The 12,290-nt window shown below is 35.6% G+C and overlaps 2 long non-coding RNA genes across 2 annotated transcripts; both read left to right on the forward strand.

The window, feature by feature from the left end:
• Positions 1–3,019: 3,019 nt before the first annotated feature.
• On the forward strand, positions 3,020–6,752 carry LOC123553406 (uncharacterized). Its single transcript, XR_006686736.2, has 3 exons — positions 3,020–3,546; positions 3,733–5,959; positions 6,240–6,752. It is a non-coding gene; the product is annotated as an uncharacterized LOC123553406 (long non-coding RNA).
• A 4,522-nt stretch (positions 6,753–11,274) lies between these two features.
• On the forward strand, positions 11,275–12,184 carry LOC123553407 (uncharacterized). The gene is made up of 2 exons (XR_006686738.2): positions 11,275–11,528; positions 11,774–12,184. It is a non-coding gene; the product is annotated as an uncharacterized LOC123553407 (long non-coding RNA).
• The last annotated feature ends 106 nt before the right edge of the window (positions 12,185–12,290 follow it).

Consider the following 12,290-nt stretch of genomic DNA (forward strand, 5'->3'; position numbering starts at 1 on the left):
ACCTGTTTCCATCAAAAGTTACTTCCCCTACATTCCTGGACGACATTTGCAATATAAAAGGAGGTCACTCTTACCGACCTCTTCTTTCCCGTGAAAAGTTACTTCCCCTACCTCCCCCGACGCCATTTGCAATATAAGGGGATGCCACTCTAACCATCCTCTTCTTTCCCATCAAGTTCCTTCCCCTACCTCCCCCGACGCCATTTACAGTATAAAGGGCGGTCACTCTTACCAACGTCTTTCCAAAGTTACTTCTCCTATCTCTGTCAACGTCATTTGCAATATAAGGTGTCACTCTTACCGACCTCTTCTTTCCCATGAAACGTTACTGCCCTTCCTCCCCAGAGGTTAGAGACCACCAATTGTTTTCCCATAGACTTACATTGTAACATTATGGCGTGTACGGCCTTCCATACATCGAAACATGTATATCTAATTACAAGTTTTTCAAGAACTATCTTAGTTCTACCAAAATATCGGACGAAAAACATATGAATAGTGATACTTTATTTAAGTAATTTTCGTGTGAATGAGATGACCCCCTGTTTACATTATTGACATGGCGGGAGAAATTCGTTTGATAAAACTTTTTTTCAATACACATAAAATGTAGCAAATTTTGTCAAAATGTATGATAAAATACTGTAAATGCAGTGAAAAAAATATCAATTTTGAAAAATAATCACTTCCTGGGTTTGTTTACATGACTGACCAATCAGAACGCACAGACGTTACCTTATTCCCAGGTATACACTTACCTCATTCCCAGTAAGTCCCCTGTACTTTTTTGAATTGGTGGTCTCTGACCCAGACGCAATTTGCAATATAAGGGGAGGTCACTCTTACCGACCTGTTTCCATCCAAAGTTACCTCCCATACCTTCCTCGACGCTATTTGCAATATAAGGGGAGGTCACTCTCGCCGACCTGTTACCATCCAGTTACTTCCCCAACCTCGCACGACGCCATTTACAATATAAGGGGAGTTCACTCTTACCAACATTTTCTTTCCAATTCAAAGTTCCTTTACCTCCTTCCACGTCATTTTTAGTATAAAGAAGAGCTCACTCTAACCGATCTCTTCTATGGTGGCATATTTCTGCCAGGAGATAGTAAAGCAGTCACCATACTTCAAAAACAATTATATATCTTGTTAAAGCGAAGTTTTCTGAAAAGATTATCTCAATAGTGTAAGGTTTCTTGGAAATATTATTGCGATAATTTACATTATTTTCTCGATACATTTTGTGTAAGTACCCACAACTGCCATTTATTAGCCAGATATATTTTCTCGATACTTTCAGAAATTATCTTGATATTTCGAAATTTTCTGAAAAGTTTATCGCAATAGCCTAAAGTTTCCTGGAAATAAAAAGCATATCGAGAAAAAATAATTTAGTGTTTTAAGAAAAATGCACAACTTTGCTGGAAAGTTTAAAATATTATCGTAGTAGGTACCGAGCATCTCGTGGCATTTCCAAGCACCAACGCGAAATTTTGCGCTGAAACATTTTCAGGAAATAAACAGAAGTATCTAGAAAATATTATTTATTGTTGAAATGTTCTCACGAAAAATATATGGTGGCATATTTCTGCCAAGAAATAGTTAGGTAACTATTGTGATACTTCAAACAAGTATCTTGCTAAAGCAAAGTTTTCTGAAAAGATCATCGAAATAGTGAAAGGTTTCCTGGACATATCATTGCGATAACTTACATTATTTTCTCGATACTTTTTTTGAAAGTGCCACAACTTTCATTTATTATCTAGATTACCTTTCTCGATACTTTAATATTTTTCTCGATATTTAAAACTTTTCTGAAGAGTTTATCACAATAGCCTATAGTTTACAAATTATCGTGATAGCTACTTAGCTATCTCGTGGCAGAAATATGCCTCCGTAAAAATGCACACATTTCCTGGAAAGTTTACAAATTATCGTGATAACTATCTAGCTATCTCGTGGCAGAAATTAGGGCTGGGACGATTTCAAAATTTTGAAACCGGTTAATCTTTTGTAAGAAACCGAACTGAACCGGTTAATCGGCCGCCCTATATTGAAAATGCTGTTTTCATTCTTGACGACTGTATCAAGGTACATCCAGCAGCTGATTACATTATAGGAACTTACGGACGCAAACAGTGTGATAATTAATAAGTCATATTTTGGTATATTTTATTTTTTTTATATTTACACATATCACAACAGGTAAATCCGAGACTACTGACTTTGTTCTATGTGTTATAGCTGAAATATACTGCGGGTCAGTATGTGCTAGTCAAAGAAATGTATAAAGATAAAGTACAATTCGTGATGTTTATTGTTCAAAAGCGATTAGCGATTTTGCAAAATTGAAACCGGTTTCACCTAGTAATCGATTCGGATTCGATTAACCGAGTAATCAGTCCTATCCACCATACTAATTCATACTCTTCTTTGCACACACAACTTTAAGCTATATAAGTAATAGTACGTTTCAGGACGGCGTGTTCACTTTTGATTGTCGTTACTATAAAATATCAGTCTTTTATTTATATCATAATAAGTCATCCTAATGAGATAAATGAGTAAGGTTAGATATGTAGGTACTTAAAGAGGAATTTATGCTCAAAGTCATTGTATCTAAAATAGAAAAACAGTAAGTAAAGGTACCATGCTTATTCCATAACAGACGTTATAAATAATAAAACACACACACACACACACACACACACACACACACACACACACACACAATCTTTTATGTGTTTTATCTTTCGAAAATTTCTTTCTAAAACCTCTATGGGATAATTCATGTAATAATTAACGCGGCAAATACTACAGGATAGCCTAAATGTTGCAAAAAAACCAACAATAAAAAAGAAGAAAAAAAAAAAAAAAAAAAAACAACAACAACAAAACATACAAAATTAACTGACTGAAAATACTAGACCCAACATGGAGATTACCTCATATTGCGGCAGAGCATTACTGGGTGATCACTGCGTACTTATACTAAATTCCTCTGTGACGTAGTAATCAAACGTCATAACGTTGACGTTGTTTCTAGACAATTTCCATTCTGTTGCTTTAGCACAAAATATTCAACCGAAAATAGAAATCGTCATGCCTGATAAGCGGAGAAAATCTTTCCTTTCACGATTTCTGCATTTTTGTTGTTGCTGCATAACGGCGAAAGGTGATCGGAACGAAATGGAAGACAATGATGACATTATTGTAACCAGGGTTTACAAATCTTCGAGCGCTGAAAATTTTGTAGGTAAGCATGATTTGACCCCTGGATTCCCTTACATGGCAAAGGCAAGCCGAAGTGATGTATTCAACAATATGGCTAGAACTGAGCAAATGACAAAGAAAGTAGCAAGAAATAAGAAAGGAACACAGAAAATGAAGAGGAATTCGATTGTCTTGGACAGCGCTGCTGGAAACGATGTCGGCGGCGACACAAGAGATGTCCGGTTTGATGACAGCGACGGTCTGGAAATTCTGAACGCCTTTTGAGCCCTTGTGGCGGGCATCTTAAAACACAGTCTGGACAGATAGTGTGTGAGTAAAATAATTTGCATCGTGGTTTGATTGATATCTTTTAGACAACGGCTGTTATCAGTAAATGTTTCACCAGTACGTATAGTTTCTCTTTTAGGTTATATTTCTCATTATTTAGTAGGTCATAGTGTGAGATTAAACATAAATAAAAGTTATGTTGATTTAGTCATTCTCATTTTTTTTCAGTCTACAATTTATGGTTATCGAGTTTGAATACCCGTGTGAGACCGGCTTTCGATTCGCGGGTAGTACTCACGAACACTTGATTTCGCTGTTTGGAAAATGCTCACCAATCTACTGGTACTCCTAACTATATTACTTCAGTAATTCCGGAAAGTGATAGGACTGATAATAACTGGCATTACGCACAAAACACATCAACACGTTCTAAACAAGAAACTACTGATGTCATAACACAGAGAGAACGTTAAAAAAACATATTTACTTAACGGAAACGTGATTATTTCTAATTTGCAAATGACATTTTGAAATGCGAATATATCCCGGACATTTCCAAACTATTTGTTTTCAGTTTTGCTGTTCAATTTTTTTTTTGTTCTAGTTATTATTATCATTTTAATTTAACTTTTAACGACTCTTAAATATATATGTTTGTTTCACATAGCTGATTTTGTTATTCTTTATGAAAAACACCGTTGTTACCTTGATTAAGTTTCAGGCGGGAACAATCTTCTTAAAATTTTCCGTGTTAGACGGTTGTTAAAATGTTTATTTGTTATAGTTTTGCCGACTCAAAATAAATTTTGTCTTATCTTAACATTTGTATGTGTATTAAATCCATTTATGTAATACAATTTACCTATAAATGAATTGTTCACAACGCGTCAATCCTCTTGCTTTCATATTGAACATACTGAATGAGTATAATGTACTCTTCTTGATAAAACCTCATTTCAATTAATGTTTATTTTCTGCATTTTACACATTGAGTTTTTTGTCTACTTGATTTTGGACCAGTGCGTATTTCAACAAACTTTGGTCTCACAGATTATGAACTTTCCAGAAAGTTTTTTTTTTCTTTTTTGTGAGGTCCCTTTTCTTAAAATGAGAGTAAAAATCATTTTTAAGGTTCTTCAAGGCGATCATTGAAGAATAAGATAACGAAAATGATAGCTATTGTCACCAAACTTTCCTTATAGAAAACTTACATGGAGTCCTAGCTTGAAGATTTGAGCCATCAGGATTAAGGTCAATGTCGCTATTATTTAGATTGAAAAAAAAAACCCACTCAATATCAGGAGTTAAAGGGCCATGATGTCTTTGTTGATAATGTGGGCCACATGTTATGATAATTGTTTTCTCCTATATATGCGCCAAAGGTTTGTCTTTTGATTAACATAGTTGGAAGTATTACTGATACTTTTTTTCATGCAGTATTTACTCTAGTACCTAAACCATGTAATTGTGCATAGTCTTTATTTGGATAACTGCTCTATCTATTGTTGATATAAAACTAAAAGCAGTATGGAACTTTAACAATAACATACTGAAATAGATAACATGGTATATGTAGGCTTAACGACAAGAGAAAAATCGAAACTGTATTTATGACTGCAGTCAAGGCCATAGAAATACAGTATCATGAGTATGCCTATTTCAAAAACAGACAAAATATAAAAAACACACTTTTTTCTTTCTATAGCGTACCATCTTTTTATGGGTATTTATATTTATAGTTCCAGCGCGACTTTCCTGATATCTTAGATATTACCAAAATGACATGCAAAACATCAACCGCCGAACAGCAATAACCTTTTGCCGCATATTCTTAAAGGCGTGCTATGGGAGATAATCGCTGGGAGTTTGGTTACTGTAGTGGCAAGGGGAGATTACTGCGTACGTGTTTAAAGTTTCTTTATGACGTAATAAACTAACGTCATAACGTTGACGTTGTTTCTTAGCATCTCAATCTTGTTACCGTAGCACAAATACTTCGACAGCACAATGCCTGATAAGCGGAGAAAATCGTTCCTTTCACGATTTCTACATTTTTGTTGTTGCTGCATAGCAGCCAAATGTGATGGTAACGAAATGGAAGACAATGATGACATTATTGTAACCAGAGTTTACAAATCTTCAAGCGCTGAAAATTTTGTCGGTAAGCATGATTTGACCCCTGGATTCCCATACATGGCAAAGGCAAGCCGAAGCGATGTATTCAACAATGTGGCTAGAAGTGAGCAGAAAGTAAAGAACTTGGCAGCAAGGAATATGAAAGGAACACAGAAAATGAAGAGGAATTCGATTGTTTTGGATAGCGCTGCTGGAAACGATGTCGGCGGCGACACAAGAGATGTCCGGTTTGATGACAGCGACGGTTTGGACATTCTGAACGCCTTTTGAGCCCCGTATGGCGGGCATCTTTGGGATACAATTTGGGGAGACAGAATGTGTGAGTAACATAATTTTTGTGATTTGATTATGATTTCTTAGAGACAACGGAGGTTACCGGTAAATGTTTCATCAGTATGCACAGTGTCTTTTTAAGTAATATTTTGAATCATTTAGTTTGTCATAGTGTGAGGTAAACCTAAACCGAAATGAGAAGTTCGATTTTTTATGTTGATTCATTTTCTCTCATATTTTATTTGTTTGTTTTTCAGTCTACAATTTATAGTTGATGCTGAACTTAACCTTTTTACTGACATATTTCTGATATTATACTATTTCAGTCTGCAGCTTCAGAAGTGACCCCAGGGCCAGGAATGAATAATGTTTTGGTTGCTTTTGTTGTGCCAGGGACGAATTTCTTGACCAATTTGGCCGAGTTTGAATACCTGTGTGAGACCGGCTTTCGATTCGCGAGTATTCACGGACACTTAGACTTCATAATATGGAAAAAAAGCTAAGTTATTCACGAACAGTCTACTCGTACTCGGATCTATGTAAGTCCAGTATGTCCTGAAAATGGCATGACAACAGTTGATAATAACTAGCATTACAGTCAAACCGCAGCAACAAATTCGAAACAAGAAACTACTGACTAGTATCATAATAAAGGGATGTTCAAAAACTCCTTTCAACTTGTCGAAGACGTGTTTGCTCTAATTTGCAAATGATACTTTGAAATGTGAATATGTCCCGGACATTTCCAAACTATTTGCTTTCAGGTTTACTGACCAATCTTTCTGTTTTAATCATTATTGTTTTTTTTTTATCTAACTTTTAACGAATCTGAAATATATTTGTTTCACAAAGCTGGTTTTGATTTTGTCATTCATTTGTTACACTGATTAAGTTTCCGGTGGGAACAATTTTCTTAAAGATTTCGTATACCATTTTTCACGCCATTGGTATGAGGCAGCTTGGGAGCGAATCCTCAAGCTCCCGCACTCACATTATGTCTGAAATCATGTTCTCCATTAGGCAGTATTATCACAGAATGCAGGAAGGGAGCACCAGTTTGGCTCAATGACTGACATGCTATTGTAAATTTCTCATGATAAAAAATAACTTGTAATGTTTCTACTGGTAAATGTGTATAATTATATATAAACAGAACTCATACTTCTGGGAAGCTGGAATAAAGGTGTAATCATTTATTTATTTATTTTGTTGAGTTTAACGTCGCACCGACACAATTATAGGTAATATAGCGGCTTTCCAGCTTTGATAGTGGAGATAGACCACAGGTGTCCCTCTGTGCATTATTTCATCACGAGCGGGTACCTGGGTAGGACCACCGACCTTCCGTAAGCCAGCTGGTGGATGGCTTCCTCACATGAAGAATTCAACGCTCAAATTGAGGCTCGAACCCACATAGGTGAGGGGCGAGTGATTTGAAATCAGCGATCTTAACCACTCGGCCTCGGAAGCCCCCTAAAAGTGTGATCAAGAAGACAGTAAAAATAAAATGCACTAGAAGATCCTATGGAAATAAAATCTGCGAAAAGATTCTTTGGAAGCATTTATTATTCGACGGGGTGTTCACTGAAAATTTACTGACTGAATAGCGAATAGTGCAGACCTGGATGTGCACGCTGATCCGACGGTGGTCTGCACTGGTCGCAAAGGCATAATCACTTGCCACCAGCAGGCTAAAGGTTAATAGCAGACTCGGTTTGATCACGTCTATTGATGAGAGGTAATGTGCAACACTCCCACAGCACCGGCTAAAGCGGAATTCTATTACCGCAAAAATAAATGTATTCCATGATCCAAAAGGACCAGAAAATATAACCACACCGAGTCCAATTACGGGGAGACGTTTTACAGCCGCCACACGGCACTTAGACTATTGTGATAGTGAATATAACTTGCGAAATGATCTTTTGGAAGCATAGAACGTAACAGCAAACTCGTTTTGCTCGAATTTGTTCACGAGAGGTAATGAAATGTGCAACAATACCCTCACCCCACCGGCTTCAGCGGAATTCTATTATCGCAAAATGAATTTGTCAAATTACCAACGCCAAATCATTGAACAAATGTCAAGTTACCATTGCCGAATGGCAACTTTGCACAGCCGAATGACAAGTAACCACTGCCGAGTGATAAATTAGCAACTTAACATTGCAGTCTGATAAGTTAGCACTGCCGAATGTCAAGTTAGTACTGCCGAATGATAAATTAGCATAGCCAAAATGTCAACTTAACATTGCAGTCGGACAAGTTTGTACAGCCGAATGGCAAGTAACCACTGCCTGTTGGCAAAGTTAACACTGTCAAATGACAACTTGGAAGTGCCGAATGAGAACAAACGAAGGCCGAATGTTAAACATACCACGGTCGAATGATGTAAATTGACAATATCAGAATGAAGATTAGCTCAACTGAATGACAAGTAACTTATCATTGACGAATGATAAAAGACGTAGATTCTGGTAAATATGTAGGTGCTGTATTTCTTGACTTAAGGAAGCATTTGATCTTGTTGATCACTCTATTTTACTACATAAACTAAGATTGTATAAATTTACAGATAGTACAATTAAATTATTCCAGTCGTATTTATCTAACAGGAAACAGTTGATCAAAGTTGGTAACTTCAGATCCGAACAAACGACCGTTAGTTCCGGCGTTCCACAAGGGTCAATTCTCGGTCCCCTGCTATTTTTACTTTATATCAATGACAAAGCATTATCAACAAACGAAGGTAATATTGATCTATTCGCTGATGACTCGACAATATATGAATCTGATTATGATATGAAAATTGTTGAAATTAAACTCCAAGAAAATTTAGATAACATCGAAAAATGGTGTATTTCAAACAACATGCTGTTACACCCATCAAAAACAAAATGTATGCTAATATGTACAAAACACAAGAAACGCAGTTGCAGAAATTTGAACTTAACTATTGGTGGATCTATCATTGAAAATGTAACAGTTCAAAAAGTTTTAGGAATTTATATCGACAATACACTTTCGTGGAATATACAAATAGATAAAATATGTTTAAAAGTTAACTCAAAAATTGCACTGTTGAAGAGGATTGTTTATTTTTTAACAGAGGATATGAAAAAAAATATTCTACAATGCATATATTTTGTCTGTTTTAGATTACTGCTGCACAATTTGGTATACATGCAGTAAAGGCTCATTAAATAAGATTTTTGCACTTCAAGGAAGAGTTGCTAGAATTGTTTTGAATAAAGAATTGCAGACAAATAAATCTGAAATGTTAAAAGAACTCGGATGGATGAAATTTTCTGAACGATGCAAATATCATACTGGAGTAATGATATATAAAACTACAAAAAGTCTTGTACCATCTTACATATCTGATATTTTAACATTTTCCAGCAATGAAAATTATGGCCTTAGATCAGTTGTACATAATGATACCTAAATGTCGCACAAATTATATGAAAAGATCATTTGGCTATAATAGTGCTAAAGTAAGGAATATCATTCCACAGAATATTCGTTGTGTGGATTCGCTTACTCAGTGCTTTCAAAAGCAAATACAAAAAATACTTATTAGGATCTGAATAACCTACAACTTTTTTTTCTGCAATTGCTATTTATTTATTTTCTTTTAACGGTTGAATGTATATCTGGGTGATTTTACTTTTTTATGATTGTATACATTTTTTTTTAATTAAATGGAGTGTTTGTCAAGCGTGAATGTTGTATTTAGATGTTTATCGTTCAAATTCTGTCTTGTATTATAATTATATAATCAGTTTTTATCTATTTTTGTGTGTTGAACTGTTTTATTAATATTATAGAAGGCCACATTGAAACTTAAGATGTTTAATATGTTCTAATACTGTTATATATCTTTATGTGTTACCTTCTTTAAATAAAGTTTGGCGTTCCATGCATACGGAAATTTAAGATTTTGTTTACACTGTTGCAGAATGAGTATATACATGTACTCTTCTTGATAAAACCTCATTTCAATTAATGTTTATTTTTCGCATGTAACATATTGAGGTTTGTGTCTACTTGATTTTGGGCCAGTGTGTATTTCAACAAACTTTGGACCTACAGATATGAACGTTCTAGAAAGGGATTTTCTTTACGTGAGGTCCCTTTTCTTAAAATGTGAGTGCGCTTTTTCTGACAATAGATTTTAACTTCATTGGTAGGGGCTCGAACTAGGCCGAAAACCTTCCAGATATGGTCAAAATAGAATAGTGAAATAAGTTTGAATACTTCCCAGTCACCTTCTATGACCTCTCCTCAAAATCTAGATCCATCCAGGAACCCAGTCTTGGTCAGACTCACTACTACACGTTCATGTAGAGCATGTCTACATTTCCTTGCCATATGGGCTCAAACTAGGTCGAAAACCTTTCAGACTTAAACATGGTTTAAATAGGGATATTTTTATAAGCAAACGCTTAATCATGTGACCCTGTAGGGTTATCCGATAGATACACCAGGTACCTAATATTGGCCAGGACCTGTTGTAGTTTAAGAAATCGAAATTTCGAGATACGTAACTCGACATTTCGACTTAGTATTTTGAAATTTCGACTTAATAACTCGAAATTTCGACTTAGTATTTTGAAATTTCGACTTAATAACTCGAAATTTCGACTTAGAATTTCGAAGTTTCGACTTAGTAATTCGAAGTTTCGAGTTAATAACTAATAGCACCTGGCACTAATGCTCTTTCATGTTATTGGGATAATTACTCTATCTATTGTTGATATAAAACTGAAAGCATTATGGAGCTTTAACAAATACATATTGAAATGGATATGGTATATGTAGGCTTACGACAACTGTTTCTCTGTTTGCTATGTCAAGGCCATAGAAATACAATATGCCTATTTCAAAACATTGTTTTGCGGGTTGATGGATAATTATGTTTATAGATCCAGAGCGACTTTCCTGATATTTTAAATATGAAAAAAATGGCACATACAAACATCAACTGCCGAACAGCGGTAACCTTCTGTTGTGGCTCTCTAATGTATGCTATGGGAGATAATCACTGGGAGTTTGGTTACTGTAGTGGTAAGGGGAGATTACTGCGTACGTGTCAAAAGTTTCTTTATGACGCAATAAACTAACGTCATAACGTTGACGTTGTTTCATAGCATCTCCATTTTGTTACCGTAGCACAAAAACTTCGACAAAACACAATGCCTGATAAGCGGAGAAAATCGTTCCTTTCACGATTTCTTCATTTATGTTGTTGCTGCATAACGGCGAAATGTGATGGAAACGAAATGGAAGACAATGATGACATTATTGTAACCAGGGTTTACAAATCTCCGAGCGCTGAAAATTTTGTCAATCAGCATGATTTGATCCCTGGATTCCCTTACATGGCAAAAGCAAGCCGAAGCGATATATTCAACGATGTGGTTAGAACCGAGCAGATGACAAAGAAACCAGCAAGAAATAAGAAAGGAACACAGAAAATAAAGAGGAATTCGATTGTTTTGGACAGCGCTGCTGGAAACGATGTCGGCGGCGACACAAGAGATGTCCGGTTTGATGACAGCGACGGTCTGGAAATTCTAAACGCCTTTTGAGCTTTTTGTGGTAAAAATCTTGTGAGTAAAATGATTTTTATTGCGATTTCCTTCTGACAACGTCTCTGTCGGTAAAGATTTCAACGATATATATAGTTATCTTTTTTTAATATTTGGCATTAGTTAGCTGGAAACCTTAATAAATGATAAGTTCTTTTTTATGTTCATTAATTCATTTCTGTTGTGTTTTTTTTTTTTGGTCTACAAGTTATCGTTGATCTTAAACTTTTCTTTCTGTAACTTACTTCTAAAATATATTGTTTCAGTCTGCAGCTTTAGAATACAGCAAGTGACATCAAGACCATGAATGAATCTTGTATTGATGGTTTTTCCCGTGTCAGGGACGAATTGTTGTACACCGCCACCCTTTGTAGACCCCCAAGTACAGCGAGAGATGCATGCTCCGAACTGATTGTAAATGTTTCTATATACCCTCCAGCTTCTGTAACATGCGATATTCCGGACAATGACTAATGATAACTACGGGGGTTATGCTCAAACCACAGCCGTAGACTCAGAACAAGAAATACTGGATATTCGGCCAAATGCAATACAAATGTAAACCCATTGATGGAAAATTAGGAAATTTCTATTTGCTCATTATGGAGTGCAAACTTATATTGTTTATGTTTGAAGAATTGCCAATTTATCCGCTATAAATTTGTTTTCAAACGTTATTTGTGTCACTAATCATTTAGATACACATTTTGAGTTATACGAGAATTTGAAAATCAAACAACGAGGCTGTGAAACTCAATCCTCACATTCCCGGGTGTGTATAAA

This window comes from Mercenaria mercenaria, chromosome 4, assembly GCF_021730395.1.
Source record: "Mercenaria mercenaria strain notata chromosome 4, MADL_Memer_1, whole genome shotgun sequence".
In the NCBI taxonomy this organism is placed as follows: domain Eukaryota; kingdom Metazoa; phylum Mollusca; class Bivalvia; order Venerida; family Veneridae; genus Mercenaria; species Mercenaria mercenaria.